Source organism: Pan troglodytes, chromosome 3 (assembly GCF_028858775.2).
Source record: "Pan troglodytes isolate AG18354 chromosome 3, NHGRI_mPanTro3-v2.0_pri, whole genome shotgun sequence".
Classification (NCBI taxonomy): Eukaryota; Metazoa; Chordata; class Mammalia; order Primates; family Hominidae; genus Pan; species Pan troglodytes.
Window position 1 is genome coordinate 76,243,784 of NC_072401.2, and position 17,070 is coordinate 76,260,853.

Consider the following 17,070-nt stretch of genomic DNA (forward strand, 5'->3'; position numbering starts at 1 on the left):
TACCATTTCACCTTGAGCACACTTATAAAATGTGAACAATAACAGTGTCTAACTCACATGGTTGTGAGCATTAAATGATTTACTATTCATAAAGTATTTATAATAAAAATTATATGCTATATAGTTATATATAATGCTATCTAAATTACATGATTTATTTATATAGCATTATGTAGAAATTTTATATTGATGTTATTTATATTTTATATTTAAATAATATATTATATATAATATATAATAGTATATTATATATTGTACTATATATTATAATAGTACTATAATAGTATTATAATAGTACTATAATAGTATAATAGTACTATAATAGTATTATAAATAGTATAATTATATATGCTATTTATAACATATAGTATAACATATAATATATAATTATATATACTATATATTATTTTATATATTATTTATACATAAATTATAAATTTATGAATTTTAAATGCTATAAAATTTCCGTATAAATAAAAATATGTCAATTCCTTTTTTCTTTCTACAGAACTTTCCAATACAGTTCAAAGAGATATATTTAGCTAATATTAGTTTTTTGGTGTTTTTGGCAATGGTTTATGGGTTAAAACATATTGTTCTGGTACTATATTCTTTTTAATTAAATTTTAAATTTTTAAAGTGATATATTTTAAAACATAGTTCTTAAACACTTTTTTCTCTTTAGATTTCCTTTTTTTTTTACTTTTAGTTTAGGTTCAGGGGTACATGTGCATATTTGTTACATAGGTAAATTGCATGTCACATGGGTTTTGTATACAGATGATTTTTCCAGCCAGGTAATAAACATACGGAGTCCTTTCCCCATTGCTTGTTTTTGTCAACTTTGTTGAGCATCAGATAGTTGTAGGAGTGAAGCATTATTTCTGGCTCTCTATTCTGTTCTGTTGGTCTATGTGTCTGTTTTTGTACCAGTACCACGCTGTTTTGGTTATTGTAGCCTTGTAGTATGGTTTGAAGTTGCGTATTCCGATTCTCACCCTCCTCCCTTTCTCCACCCTCATATAGGCCTTGATGTCTGTTGTTCCCTTCTTTGTGTACACACGTACTCAATATTTAGCTTCCACTTATAAGTGAGAATGTGTGGTATTTGGTTTTCTGTTCTTGTATTAGTCACTTAGGATAATGGCCTCCAGCTCTCTCCATGTTGTTGCAAAGAACATGATCTCATTCTTTTTATGGCTGCATAGTATTCTGTGGTGAATATGCACCACATTTTTTTTATCCATTCTACCGTTGATGGGCATTTAGGTTGTTTCCTTGTCTTTGCTACTGTGAACAGTGCTGCAATTAACATACATGTGCGTGTCTTTGTGGTAGAAAAATTTATATTCCTTCTGGTATATACCCAAAAATGGGATTGTTGGGTCGAATGGTAATCCTGCTTTGAATTCTGTGAGAAATCTCCACACTGCTTTCCACGGTGGCTGAACTAATTTACCTTCCCACCAGCAGTGTATAAGCGTTTACTTTTCTCCACAACCTTACCAGCTTCTGCTATTTTTGACTTTTTACTAATAGCCATTCTGACTGGTGTGAGATGGTATCACATTGTGGCTTTGATTTGCATTTCTCTGTAATCAGTGATGTTGAACAATTTTTCATGTGATTGTTGACTGCTTGTATGTCTTCTTTTAAAAAGTGCATGTTCATTTATTTTGCCTACTTTTTAATGTGGTTGTTTTTTACTTGTTGTTTTGTCAAAGTTCCTCATAGATTCTGGATATTAGACATTTGTAGGATGCACAGTTTACAAATATTTTCTCCCATACTGTAGGCTGTCTGTTTACTCTGTTGATCACTTCTTTTGCTGTGTAGATGCTCATTAGTTTAACTAGGTCCCATGTGTCAATTTTTGTTTTTGTTGCAATTGCTTACGGCATCTTCTTAATGAAATCTTTGCCATACCCTGTGTCCAGAATGGCATTTCCTAGGTTTTCTTCCAGGGTTTTTAAAGTTTTAGGTTTTATATTTAAGCTCTTAATTCATCTTGAGTTGATTTTTGTATATGGTGTAAGAAATGGGTACTGTTTCAATCTTCCGCATCTGGCTAGCCAGTTATCCCAGCACCATTTTTTGAATAGGGAGTCCTTTCCCCATTGCTTGTTTTTGTTGACTTTGTTGAAGATCAGATGGTTTTAAATGTGCAACATTACTTCTGGGCTGTCTGTTCTGTTGGTCTATGTGTCTGTTTTTGTACCAGTACCATGCTGTTTGGTTATTATGGCCTTGTACTATAGTTTGAAGTTGGGTAATATGATGCCTCCAGCTTTGTTCTTTTTGCTTAGGATTGCCTTGGCTATTTGGGCTCTTTTTTAGTTCCCTGTGAATTTTAAAATAAATCACCATTAGCTTTTTCTAATGCTGTGAAGAATGTCATTAGTAGTTTGATAGGAATAACATTGAATCTGTAAACTGCTTTGGGCAGTATGGCCATTTTAACAATATTGATTCTTCCTATCTATGAACATGGAATGCTTTTCCATTTGTTTGTGTCATCTCTGATTTCTTTGAGCAATGTTTTGTAATTCTCATTGTAGAGATTGTTCCCCTCCCTGGTTAGCTATATTCCTAGGTATTTTATCTTTTCGTGACCATCGTGAATGAGATTGCATTCTCAATTTGGCTCTCAGCTTGGATGTCATTGGTGTATACAAAATGCTAGTGATTTTTGTACATTGATTTTGTACCCTGAAACTTTGCTAAGTTGTTTTTCAGATCAGTGAGCTTTTAGGCAAAGACTATGGAATTTTCTAGGTGTAGAATCATATCATCTGCAAACAGGGATAGTTCGACTTCCTCTCTTTCTATTTGGATGCCTTTTCTTTCTTTCTTTCTCTTGCCTGACTGCTCTAGCCAGGACTTCCAGTACTGTGTTGAATAGGAGTGGTGAGAGAAGGCATCCTTGTCTTGTGCAGGTTTTCAAACGGAATGCTTCCAGTTTATGCCCATTCAGTATGATGTTGACTGTGGGTTTGTAATAGGTGGCTATTATTATTTTGAAGTATGTTCCTTCAATGCCCAGTTTGTTGAGGGTTTTTAACATGAAGGGATGTTGAATTTTATCAGAAGCCTTTTCTGCACCTATTGAGATAATCATGAGGGTTTTTGTCTTTAGTTATGTTTATGTGATGAATTACATTTCTTGATTTGTGTATGTTGAAGCAACCTTGCATCCCAGGGATGAAGCCTACTTGATCATGGTAGATAAGCTTTTTGATCTGCTGCTAGATTCAGTTTGCCAGTATTTTATTGAGGATTTTTGCATTGATGTTCATCAAAGATATTGGCCTGAAGTTTTCTTTTTTTATTGTATCTCTGCCAGGTTTTGATATCAGGATGATACCAAATAGAATGAGTTAGGGAGTCCCTCCTTTAATTTTTTGGAATAGTTTCAGTGGGAGTGGTACCAGCTCTTCTTTATACATCCAGTAGAATTTGGCTGTGAATCTGTCTTGTTCTGTTTTTTTTGTTTGTTTGTTTGTTTTTTCTGGTTGGTAGGCTTTTTGTTACTGATTCAGTTTCAGAACTCATTACTGGTCTGCTCAGGGATTCAATTTCTTCTTGGTTCAATCTTGGGAGGTTGTGTGTTTCCAGGGATTTAGCCATTTCCTCTAGGTTTCCTAGCTTGTGTGCATAGAGGTGTTCATAATAATTTCTGAGGGTTTTTTATATTTCTGTGGGGTCAGTGATAATATCCCCTTTGTCATTTCTGATTGTGTTTATTTGGAACTTCTCCCTTTTTTTCTTTATTAGTCTACCTAGTGGTCTATCTATCTTTCAAAAAAGAAACTTCTGGATGTGTTGGGTTTGTGTATGGTTTTTCCCAGTTTCCTTCGGTTCAGCTCTGATTTTGATTATTTCCTGTCTTCTGCTAACTGTGTGTCAGTTTGCTCTTGTTTATCTAGTTCCTCCACTTGTGATAAAGACAAGGAATGATAAGAATTGGCAAGGGTATAATGGTTCCTTAAAAAAATAAAAATAGAACTACCACATGACCCAGCAATCCCTCTTCTGGGAAATGGAATCACCAGCTGATATCTGGTGATTGCTGCATTCCCATGTTGTTGATTGCAGCATTATTCATAATAGCCAAGCTATGAAAACAACCAAAGTGTCCATTGATAGATGATGGATAAAGAGATTATAGTTCATATGTACAATGGAATATTATTCAGCTGTTAAAAAGGAGATCCTCTCATTTGTGACAACATGGAGGAACCTAGAGGACATTGTGCTAGGTAAAATAAGTCAGACAAGAAAAATACTGCATGATTTCACTTATATATGGAATTTAAAAAAAAACATGAATACAGAGAAACAGAGTATAATGATGGTTACCAGGTGTGGGGGTGAGAGGACAGGGTTATGTAGGCCAAGGATACAAAGTTGTAGTTATATAGAGTGGATAAGTCTAGAGATCTAAAGTACAGCATGCAGACTATAGTTACAAATATTGTATTGTATACTGGAAATTTACTGGGAACATATTTAGGTACTTTACCCCCCACCCCCATACACGTATACACAAGGTAGTTACCATGTAAGATGATGCATACGTTAATTTGCTTGACTAGTAATCACTTTAATAAAATATACATCAAAACATCACATTATACAGCTTAAATTTGTACAATGTTTAAAGAAGATAATACACTAAAATTTCTTTTTAAGTATTTTAATCATCTGTTGCAGTAGATTGTATTTTCCAAAATGGCTACCATACAACACAATTCCCATTCCACGTGCTCTTCAATGTGACTTTGCCAGTCCCCATCCAGAGGTAGAATCTATTTCTCCATCCCTTTTCATCTCGGTGGGCCTTGTAACTCCTTTGACCACGAGAACATGGGAGAAGTGGTGCAATGCCAGTTCTAGGCATAGCCCTTAACTGAGCTGGCAGCTTCCACTTCACTATGCTAATGCGGACTCCAAGTCTTGCTATGGTTTTGTAATCCAGGTGTCCTGTAATTCCCTGGTGACTTTGCAAATCACCCGGGTTGTGAGGAGTGATGCTGTTTCATCACTCATTTACATTTTACTTGCCCTGGAATTCTATACATATACAGCTTCATGTTTCCAGTTTTCTGCCCCTGCAGCCTCTTTTCTTGAGAAAGGTGGCCTGTGACCTGTCTTCCCCACCCAAGAGGCTCAGCTCCAATCCAAACACAAGCACAAATCCTTAGTCTTAGAAATATACCTTCTAGTTCATTATATGAGAAACAAATTAGTCTGTCTCTGACTTTGGACTGATATTCATAATTCATTTTTGGTTGCAAGAAACAAATGAAGAAACAAACGAATTGAGCCTAAGAATATTCCAGATATCAGATATCCCCCTGCACAGCCTTTGGACATCTAGTTAAACCTGGCCTGAATGCCAGTACCACAACCCATAAGAATTCGGAGCCCTCATTATAATTTCTGTAAGTTCCTGGGCTACTTCCTCTTGCTTCTTCCTGCATCCATAATCCCACATTGGCATAGGCTCTGCCAGTTCTGCTTTTTATCCACCTGGCTTTTAAGTCTAGAGAATTCATCACTTTTCTCCAAACATTCCCTTTGCCCCAAGCATTTGTGAGTATAAGGACTTGAATAACAGGTCACTTCTCTTTGGTCTCAGTTCATTTTTAACTCAAACATTCTCTATCCAGCTTAAGGAGAACATATTATGCTTGTGATAAATGAATATACAAGCTTTAGGTGCTAATATATTTCTAGTGGGGCAGCAGGGAAAGAGTAATACAAATTGTCTTCTATGAAGGGTAGAACAAAAATCAGCAGTTTGGCAACTTCGAATTGTCATCAATTTGATTAAATCACCCTCCATCCCACTACCATCTACAGGAATTATTAATAGATACGGTGACCTTAGGTTGCGGTGGAATGACTATCAGAAATCAATTGCTTTCCATTTATGAAACCATCACCAAATATTCTAGGCAATATGATAGCCCATGTAACAGTAGGTGGTTTTCAAAATATTTAATAATTGGTATAGCATAAAATATTTAATAATCAGTAGAGGCACCAACCTATCAGAACAGACTCTGACCAGTCAGAACAGATGTCAGGAGTCAATTGCTGGTACAGCCCCGATATAGTCTGGATATTTGTCCCCACCCAAATCTCATGTTGAATTGTAATCTCCAGTGTCGGAGTTGGGGCCTGGTGGGAGGTGATTAGATCATGGGGGCAGATTTCTCATGAATGATTTAGCACCATCCCCAAGGTACTGTCCTCGCAATAGTGAGTTCTTGCAAGACGTGGTTTAAAACCTCTCCCCGTGCCTCTCTTGCTCCTGCTCTTGCTATGTGATACATGGGTTCCCCTTTGCCTTCTGCCATGATTGGAAGCTTCCTGAGGCCTCATCAGAAGCTGAGCAGATGCCGGGCATCATCCTTTACAGCCTGCAGAATCATGAAGCAATTAAACCTCTTTTATTAATTAAGCAGTCACAGATATTTCCTTATACCAATGCAAGAACGGCCTAACACAAGCTCCATGGTGGACACCAGCTGCACATCCACCCTGCCTATAACCCAGCTCTGCTAATTCACATCACTTTTTACCCCAATCCTTTTCTCTTTCTCTTCCCAAATTGATTTTGTCCATTTGTGTGTTTATTTAATGAAGATGTTATTGAGTTTCCCCATGAGCTAGGAACCATGAATATGAAAATGAGTAGGTCCTCAAATGCAGTGAGGAGTCGGCTCCCAAGGAAGCCCTGCAACCACCCTGGAGTCCTCCATGGCCCCACGGCCAGCACAACCAGGGCTGATTTATTTGCTGCCTTAATACAGTGACACTGTGGTGCTCTGGATCCTGGAAAACTGCTTTCCATGATTATTAGAAACTTTGCCAATCTGAGCATTGATTTTAGAATTTTAGACTTGAAAGGGATCTTTTTAGGGATGAAGGAACTGAGGCCCAGAAAGGTCATAAGATGTCCATGAAACTCATTGTCTCTGTACTTTTGTCCTTGCCTTTTCTAGCTTCAAAAGTGGTCTCAGAGCTTCATATCTACTGTCAGTGCTAAGGCAAACTTGAAAACAGAAGAATTTTTTCAAGGCTTTGAAATTTCTATGCTTTCAGGTATATTTGGCTTGTTTTAAAATAGAGTAAAATGATATGTCATGGATGTACAGACTTTCTGTTTCCTTCACACTGAGCCCAATCCAGGTGATCAGACTGAAGCCTTGTGAACTATCACCCAACACGTGTTTTTCATTCCTTGAAACAATATCCTGATTGCCTTCCCTTGACTTGGGTCCTGTGGACTCCATTCCCCATCTCCTCAGCTACTTCATTAGTTTAGTCACCACGTGTAAAGGCCATTCAAGTGCCCTCACAGACCCCCCATTATAGGAGGTGTCACTGACAAAGGACTCAAGTGGCTGCACTCTAAAAGCCACCCCTGCATTTGCAGCAAGCCACCCTTCAAGGTGCAGCTCCTGGTCAGTGACGGAGTGACTGAGTGCTGCAGGACCCTAAGACAGGCTTGTTCCTGAAAGTTGGGATTACTCTGACAGCTGACGTTGGCCCAGGTACAGTTCCACCTAACCTTCCCTCCTCTCCTTCACTGGTGTCAGATCGGATGGTGGTCTCACAGCTCTCCCAGCCTTTCTCAGCCTCCATCCCCTGTTGCTCACACAGGTATTTTCCCTAATCAAGTCCCTGCATATTTAATTTGGTCTTGGCATCTGTTGCTTGCAGGACCTAGAATAGATGGTGATGTCAAGGTCACAGATTTGGATCCATCCCCTTATCACTTCGGAGAGTAACTTCATTTTCACTACCTTGGGTTTCTGCACAGACAGATCCTAGTTTCTATTTCTCACTCTGTCCCTATTTCTATCACACCAGTAGAACCATAAGGCTAACTGACAAGAAGCCATTTTTGATGTTTTATGAAATTTCATGGGATCATTTCCAGGGGAGGACAATGGTGCTGACTGGAGAAGTCAGTCACGTGAGCAGGGGTGAGGAGGGTTGGTGGTATAGATTCTACAGAATGGGGTGGTATGCAGGAGAGGGGATGCAGGGCAGGGAGAAACAGCAGTAACCAGTTTGGAGAGTTTGACTTTGAGATGACTGGCAGCTTCAGAGTGACCTGCAGTGACCCCTGGCATGTGGTTCCTTATTCCTTTATCCTGGAGAAGATGCCATCTTGAGATGAGTTGAAAGTAGAGCTGGAGCCTCATAGATCTCCTAGCTTCGAATTCAGATGAGTTGGTGTGTGCAGCTGCCTCTAGGGGGCACAGATGAGGAGGGGACATACCTAGCACAGCTGCTGTCTCTTCTGCCAAACCCCCGCAGCCACATGGCATTGAGGAGTTAGCATCCCAGGAGACAATGGGCTTGCTGCCAGGCTCACGCAGTTGTCACAGCTGCTGCGAGTTTATGGGCAGGTGGCCAGAACGCGAACAGTGTTGGTCCAGGTGCAGCCTAATCACTTAGAAGGACTGGCCATCGTGGCAAGACACTTAGTGAGAGTCACCCAATGTGGGGGTGCGAGCATACCCATGGCAGAACTTGTCAAAGCTGCATTTCCTGTCCACCTCCTAGGCAGACTCAGCGAAAGTGGGAGAGGGGTGGACCATGCCACTTCAGGAGGACAGCCACAACTGGAAGGACCAGTCTGGCCACCCTGGGCTGATGGCTGGCACTGATATGGACAAAGAGTCAAATTAAGACATCACAAACAAGGAACTTAGGGATCCCCGGTCTAGTTAATAACACTTCTCCTAACTCCTAAACCTCCATATTCATAAAACTGAGTGGAATAGATTTAAATACAAAATGCAAGCCTCTTCTCAGATATTTTCCTTCCCTCCCCCCCTCCCTCCCTCCCTTTCTTTCTTTCTTTCTTGCAGAATCTTCCTCTGTCCCCCAGGCTGGAGTGCAGTGGTGCCATCTTGGCTCACTGCAACCTCGGCCTCCCGGGTTCAAGTGATTCTCCTGCTTCAGCCTCCTGAGTAGCTGGGATTACAGGCGCCCACTGCCACGCCTGGCTAAATTTTGTATTTTTAGTAGAGATGGGGTTTCATTAGCCAGGTGTGGTGGTGGGCACCTGTAATCCCAGCTACTCAGGAGGCTGAGGCAGGAAAATCGCTTGAACCCAGGAGCTGGAGGTTGCAGTGAGCCAAGATTGCACCACTGCACTCCAGCCTTGTCAACAGAGCGAGATTCTGTCTCAAAAATTGAAAAAATAAAAATAAAAATGAAAATAAAAATAAAAAAACAGAGGCCGCCCATCCAGGTTCATGTCCAAGTTAAAAAGGGGTGTCTTCACATGCTCGTGATTTGAGAAAAGTCAAATGAACTTCCCCTATTATTATATTGAGACCCTGTTAGTCGGAATCTGACTGAGAGTCCTTCTCTCTGGTAATAGTGAGTGGTTTTCATGATATTCTCTTTCTTGTATTCTTTAATTTAAGATAAATAAAGGGATGAGCTCCTTGGCCATAATCCGTGTTTTTGAGGGCCTGCCCTTTCTTGGAAGCAAAAGTTCCTGGGAAGGAAAACACTTTCCCACCTAGAAAGTTGGCTTCTCCTGTGCTTCTCGTACCTGAGTAGGCCAGCAAAACAATTCTCCTCTGGCTTTTGCCTTTCCCACTCCATTCCCTACTAGGACTTTTTTGTGTGTGCATGTGTCCTCGAGTCACTTTATGTTACTAGTTATTATGAATTTTCAACCCCTTTGGGAAAAAGTTTGAAGAATTTGGGCTCTTAGAGGACAGAGTACTCTATTGGACAGCATAAAAAACAGCAAGTGCGTGGAGGAGTGATGTGAGGAAAACAGTAATTTGCTCCTATCCACTGAGCCCTGACTATATAAAAATAGAATTAACAGGGATTTAAATAATACAACACTTAAAAAGCATATGGTATTGGGGAGAGGGGCCTTTTTAAAAAGGTTACTGAGCTGCCAACTCTACCTTAAAGGAATTTTAAATTCATCTAAACAGCTACAGATGTTACTGTCACCTGCTGAGCACAGATCTTTTTCAAGTTCTTCCCAAGGTGCAATGCCAGCCAGCCCTGACTGTGGGCACAAAACGGAGACCATATCTGAAATATACATAGTCTTTCTACCCACTCAGAGCAGCTGCCTCTACATTTGTGCAAATTCTAAAGCTATAAGAGGTATAGGTTTCCTCGGGTGACATACATAGAATCTGAAAGTGTGCTTCAGTCTTGGTTCCCATGAGCCTCCTCTGCCTGGCCCTTCATGGATAAGAGCCAAGATAAGGCTGTAGGGGACCTGGGAAAATCATGGGCTCTATAGTCAACTGGCACTGTTACAGGAAAGGGGTCCCGATCCAGACCCCAAGAGAGGGTTCTTGGATCTTGTGCAAGAAAGAATTCAGGATGAGTCCACAGAGTAAAGTGAAAGCAAGTTTATTAAGAAAGTAGAGGAATAAAAGAACGGCTACTCAATAGACAGAGCAGGCCCAAGGGCTGCTGGTTGCCCATTTTTATGGTTATTTCTTGATATATGCTAAATAAGGGGTGGATTATTCAGGCCTCCCCTTTTTAGACCATATAGGGTAACTTCCTGATGTTGCCATGGCATTTATAAACCATCATGGCACTAATGGGAGTGTAGCAGTGAGGACGACCAGAGGTTACTCATATAGCCATCTTGGTTTTGGTGGGTTTTAGCTGGCTTCTTTACTGCAACCTGTTTTATCAGCAAAGTCTTTCTGACCTGTGTCTTGTGCCAATCTTTTATCTCATCCTGTGACTTAGAATGCCATAACTGTCTGGGAATGCAGCCCAATAGGTCTCAGCCTTATTTTACCCACCCCCTATTCAAGATGAATTGCCCTGGTTCACATGCCACTCAAATGTTAGCTCTGCAAACTCAGGAAAGTACTTTATAATAACTTGGAGCCTTAAAATTAGAAGAAACAATCTGGCCTGCTGTCTCATGTAACTGCATCTGTAACACTCCTCTGTTAAGCAATTTCTACCTTACACTTTAATTGTTTGTCCTTAGCTCTGCTTCCTTATTGACTCTAAGTTCCTCAAATGCAGAGATTCTTTCCATCTTTGTCATATTGAAGGTGCTTAATAAATTTGGTGTATAAATGAGTGAATGAATTAATGTCTTCATTATTGTGAATTATTGTGAAAATTAAATGTGATAAAGTTAGCTCCCTTCCCAAAGTGTACAGGCTTTGACTCTCAAGAAAACGAAGAGATGACTCAAGATGTAACTTAACAACGAGTAATCCCTCCCTTCCTCCATTCCTTCCCTTGACTTACATTCATCTTTAGTTCTCTAAACTAATATTTATCAAAGGCCTCCTATGTTTCTTCCAGATACCAGGCTAAGTCCTGAGAGTACGTGGAAAGTCACATTCCTTTCCTCGCTGTCTAGAGAGGAAACAGTCTTTAAAAATTACAGTCAGGGCCAGGTGCAGTGGCTCACACCTCTAGTCCTACCATTTTGGGAGGCCAAGGCAGGAGGATCGCTTGGGCCCAGGAGTTCGAGACCAGCCTGGGCAACTAGGCAAGACCCCATCTCTATAAAAAATACAAAAATTTGCTGGGCATGGTGGTGCATGCCTGTAGTCCCAGGTACTTGAGAGGCTGAGGTGGAGAATCCCTTAATCATAAGGAGGTCAAGGCTACAGTAAACCATGATTGTGCCACTGCACTCCAGCCTGGGCAACAAAGCGAGACCCTGTCTCAAAAAAAAAAAAAAATCACAGTCAGTAAAATAATTGCTGAAGTAGAGTATGTCACGAGTGCAGAACAGGCATCAATATCTGCTTGGGGAAGTCAGGAAGGTCCTATAAAGGAGATGGTATCTGAGCTGAGCCCTGCAGATGGAGGAATAATACTGCCTGGGACTGAATCTCAAGTCTGCCCATAACCAACTAGGCATGTTGGACAAGTTACTTTACCTCGCAGAGACTCAGTCTCTTCACCTGTTTGTAGTTAGTTCATGGGGTTTTTTTGCCAGGATTCAGAACATGGGCAAAGAGCATAACATTGATCTAGGCAATGGTTCAACAAATGTTAGGATGGCACAACAATGGTACAACAAATGTTAGAAATAACCATAAAAATGTCCAGCCTGGTTGTTATGAGAACCACAGACAGTCAGGTTTGGGGAGTATTCAAGGAGGACCCCTTTTCCTCACCTAGGTTCAGGATAGTTCGAGAAAATTTTAAAAGAATAATTTTGGAGGCCAAAATATCACCTTTGAAATGACAATGGCTAAATTGGAGAACAAGGTTAGAACAAGGGAAACAAAGCTAGAAGGCACTCAGACTGGGCAGATGTAGGCATGGCAGCCTCCTAGACAGAAGTCTGCCCTGGAGAGACTCAGAGTGTGGAGCCACAGACGAAAGCTCTGGCTCACTTTCAAGACAGGAAAGAGAGGTGCAAACCCAAGTTTGCCCTGCTGTCCATTTCCATTTTACCAGTCAAGGACTCCCAGGGACAGAGAGAATGAAGGGTGGAACATGGCCAGAATGTGCTTAGAAAACCAGTTCTCTATGGAAATGGGGGTGAGGGGAGTGCACCCCTCTAACACAGTGTTACTATGGCATGGGGGCTGGCAGGTGGTGGCATTCTGTGCTTGCAAAGGATCAGAGATATGGATAAACTTTGAAGGCAGACAGGGGCCAGATCATAAAAAGCCTCACAGGCCAGGCAAGGCAAAGGAGCTGAGGGTGAATGACTACTAAAAAGATCAGGAATATCAATTGATGGATTGCCAGGAAGAGGGACTGATCAGGAATATCAATTGATAGTTTGCCAAGGAGAGTGACAAGTGCAGCTAGCATTGCAAAGCATACATAGGTAGAGGCACTCATCTCCAGGCTCGTAGAAAAAGAGGCTGGCAACATGGTTTTGCCAGGTCCTTAGGAAGCTGAAGATGCTGGCAAGGAAGTAGGATCTGGGCTAGATGGACCTAAAGTGAAACTAGTAAGGAACAGATATTCTTGGGCAGCCTCCCGGAGTCCAGGAACCAGACAGTACAGTCCATTCAGAAAGAATGTAAAATTTGAGGAAGGGAATGAAAAATCTGAATGAATAAGAAAATATAGTAGAGAGTTGCATTCTCAGATTTCTTTTGAAATGGGAGATTTTGGGGTAATAACAAGATCTAAGGGGTGATCCTGAGAATGGGTGACTCAATAGAAGTAGAGGGGAATGTCATTGTCATTATAATAGAGGGAAGTCAGGGATGCTGGAGGGGTCATCTACAAGAATGTGGAAGCCTTCAGGGTGAAGTCAAAGTTAACAAGGAGAAGAGACATTTTAAATCTGGTATGTGGAACTGGGTCAATTAAAGTAGCCATGTATGAGGGATCCAAGAAAGAACAAAGACATGGCAACCTTCAAAATAGCAACAGCCACCACCAAAAAATTCCCTGGGAATAATCCACCCTGTTTATGCAAGAATGGAGATCATAGAAACATAAAAATATGTATAATTGTCATAAGATATAGGTCTCGTGACCATTATAAACACAATAACAATGAAGTTATTTTTTTCTCCCTACTAAAGAAGAACATGCTGACCACAAATCAGTGTGGTAAACTTTCACAAAATGTGCGCCAACTTCAATAATTGATTTAATGCTAATTTCCCTGAGATACTCTCTCTCTCCCCAAAAGCACACAAACCAGAGAAGTGTTTCCTCCTAAACTGTAGGTCCACAGGTTACCCTAGAAACTCATCTGCAAACCAGGCAACACACAGGTTGTAAGTTTGTGAGAGAAATGGAATATCTTCCATATACACAAAACCAGATGGCATTCTATCACATCAGCTGATGTTTGTGATTATTACTCTTATTTCCCATAATTGCCCTTCTGAGATCTGCTCTTCTGCGTTATGCTAAGCACATATAATTAGCCAATGAAAGATATGGAGCTGAGCCCATTTAAAAAAGTAATTACGGCCAATATGATGGTATGTAATGTAATAAGCAAGTCCAAATCATAATGTTAAATACCTTCAGAAGATAGCCAAAGAGGCTTTTTGTAGAGATGACTTTTATTAAAGTCAAATGGAATATGTCCATTTTAGTTGTGGCATTCAATCATCATAGACAACTCTAGAAATATGTCATGGGAAAAAAAAATAGGAAGCAAAACAGGCAAAGTAATTCTGCTGAATCACAAGGCATGGTCTTCGCTGTAGGTTCATTGCCAGGAGGAGTCCTTGAGAACGCCAAACTTCATTGGGGGGATCTACAAGAAAAGAGCTTTGAAGACAGACCTCCTTCCCCCCCTTAGATTTCCCTGTCAAGATATATAAAGGAATTCAAACTAATCAAAAAGCCCAAGTGAGCCGGCTGGTTAACTAGGACAGGCCCAACTTTGAGTTCAGAAAGCTTTCTAATGTTTTCCACCTGCCTATCCAAAGAACAAAGTTTCCAGGATATGTTGACTGCAAAGGAGGCTTGCTCCTAAAGAGAAAGATCATGTGGTTGCCGAAATGGCATATCCTGGAAGTTTAGCTCAATGCTGAAAACCATTGTCATGCGTAAGAAATTACCCCATGCCCAAGATACTGAATTTCTTTTTCTTAAGCTGTTTAATCATCATGAGAAAAGTAGTCAACAGGCATGTGAGCACATGAAGCAGTTAGCCCTTGAGGTTCCTGAGGCTCTTTACAGTCTCAGCCCATCTAAATTTAGCAATCAGTGGATCCTCTTCACCCTAGCAAGGTGGGTATTTCATTGTCTCGTATTCCTCTTCTCCCCCACCACACACATGTTCCTCCCCAACAGATATCTGCTATGATCATTCCTGTTCCACCCATGCCACTGCCCTGTCTGGAATGATCTGTGCCCTCTCACCACCTCTCCAAATCGTTCAAGGCCCAATTCATGTTCCTTTCTTCATGAAATATTCCCCAATGGCACCAGCCGACACCAATATTTTTGCTTCCTGATCAGCCCTCTTCTCTGTCTCACTTACTGTCCAACTAGAGATAGAAAAGGGGACCAAGTGGCTCGCACCTGTAATCCCAGCACTTTGGGAGGCCGAGGTGGGAGGATCACTTGAGGTCAGGAGTTCGAGAACAGCCTGGGCAACATAGTGAGACCTCATCTCTAGAAAAAATTTAAAAACTAGCAGGGCATGGTGGCACGTGCCTGTGGTCCCAGCTACTTGGGAGGCTGAGGTGGGAGGATCACTTGAGCCCAGGAGGTTGGGGCTGCAGTGAGCCATGATGGCACCACTGCACTATAGCTTGGATGACAAAGGGAGAGTTGTCTCTAAAAAAAAAAATTTAAAAAAGAAAGAAAGAAAAGAAAGTAAGAAAATAAAAGAAAAGGGTTTGATCTTGGGGGTTAAAACCAACTGCTAGTGTGCCTGGAGTAATATCTTCAAGATTCCAAAGTTCCTTCTGAATTGAAAAGTGTCATGGTCTTTAGCAATGACAGTGAGAATGGTATGGGAGGAGGGAATGGAGCACTATATGTCCAGGATTTGCCAAGCCTAGTCTAAACCATTCTTCCTGGTAGTGGTTTATAATGAAACTTAATTTTTCATTGTCTCATATTATCCAAATGTATGCAGTTCCATGTTCTTATGGCCACTCGGATTAAATTTTCAGATTTTAAAGTGATAGGCCGCAGAAGTTACAGAGAAAAATGACCATAAAAGATGTCATAGAGAGTTACAACTGGTCATTCTTGAGGGGTCCCTCAAGCTGGCCTTCCATCTTGGGGTTGATTTGATAAGCTCTCAAAAGATGATTTCAAGTGTGCACCCAGGGGCGATGGATTTCCTGGTATGATTTCTCATAAATATATGCATGAATTTATGAATATATACATATTTATATATACATATATATATTTTATACACACACTTTCAGTGTATAGACCAGATTACTAATTAATTTCCAAATGGAGACATCCTTTATCAGAAACTACACTCCCCAGGGCTACTTCTACAGGTTTCTACTTCTCCTTCTGAATAATGGGTAAGAAGCTGAATGTGTCCAGGAAGTGTCCCAGTGAGCATGAATTCAGAACCTTCCCTCTTTTCTTTCCAGTGGTTAAAAAGTGGGCCTTGATTAAAAACGGCTCTGCCACTTGCTGATGAGCTTGTCCTTAGGCAGTTTCTCAGATTCACTATGTCTTGGTTTTCCCAGCTGTAGAATGCAAATAGCAATGATACCTGACACAGGGTTCTTGTATAAAGTGCTCAGAACAATAAGTAGCACCTGTTAAACACAATGTTCATTTTTATGATTACATTTTTTTCTAGTAGTTTAGAAATATAATTTCCATGATAATGTAACAGCCCTAATGGCCAAAAAAAAAAGCCCATATTATTTTTTTAACCCATGCATATTATTCGAAATCCAGGAGTACCAAGAAAGATCTCACCTGAGAAGGCTAATTGTGTAGTTTTTTCTCTTCCTTTATACACTATACCTGGGAGTTAGCTCCACTCCTGGATTAACTCTTATTTCTCTATTTTCTTTCTGTTTTACAATAATTCATCACACCACATATGTAGATGACTGTGTGTATGTGAATATGGCAAGTGAAACCTCACAATCTCCAGGCTGTTCGGTGAAGCTTTATGCGAATTCATTTCACCTACACCCTTCCCCTGCCCACCCAAGGCCTTGAACCGAAGCCTGTGATCCCCTCCCAAGTTGGATCCTGCCCTTCGCCAAAGGCAAGACCGCTGAAGGCGTGGCCTTCTAGATGATTCATCAGGTTGGCGGGCTCTCCCTCCCCTCCCCTTTGCCCAGGGGACACCCTGTCCGCGTGAAGAGGGGGGCCTTTGTGTGAGTGATGTTTCTCAATTATCAAACTAGTGGCGTGAAACCTTTTCCTGAAACACCTGAGTGTAAAAGGTTTTGTTACCTCCCTTTTTTTCTTTTAAATAATAAAGGAATAGCCACACCTACCTTAGTTTCTATTGGATAAAAAGGTGAATAGTTTTGTTGTGGTGGTTGTTGTTGTTTTAAGCCTTCAACTCTCAAAAGGCACAGAGTTCCCAGGTGCAAAGAGGTAGCTTAGACCTGTCTGGGGCGGATCGGGGACAGGAGC

The 17,070-nt window shown here is 40.7% G+C and overlaps 1 protein-coding gene and 1 long non-coding RNA gene across 2 annotated transcripts in view; one reads left to right on the top strand and one right to left on the bottom strand.

Moving 5' to 3' along the window:
• Positions 1–17,070, top strand: part of LNX1 (ligand of numb-protein X 1) — a 165,159-nt gene that overhangs the window by 7,388 nt on the left and 140,701 nt on the right. The gene's annotated exons all lie outside the window — the stretch shown is intronic.
• Positions 4,583–17,045, bottom strand: LOC101057638 (uncharacterized). Its single transcript, XR_169501.5, has 2 exons — positions 16,929–17,045; positions 4,583–6,428 (listed from the first exon to the last, which is right to left on the bottom strand). It is a non-coding gene; the product is annotated as an uncharacterized LOC101057638 (long non-coding RNA).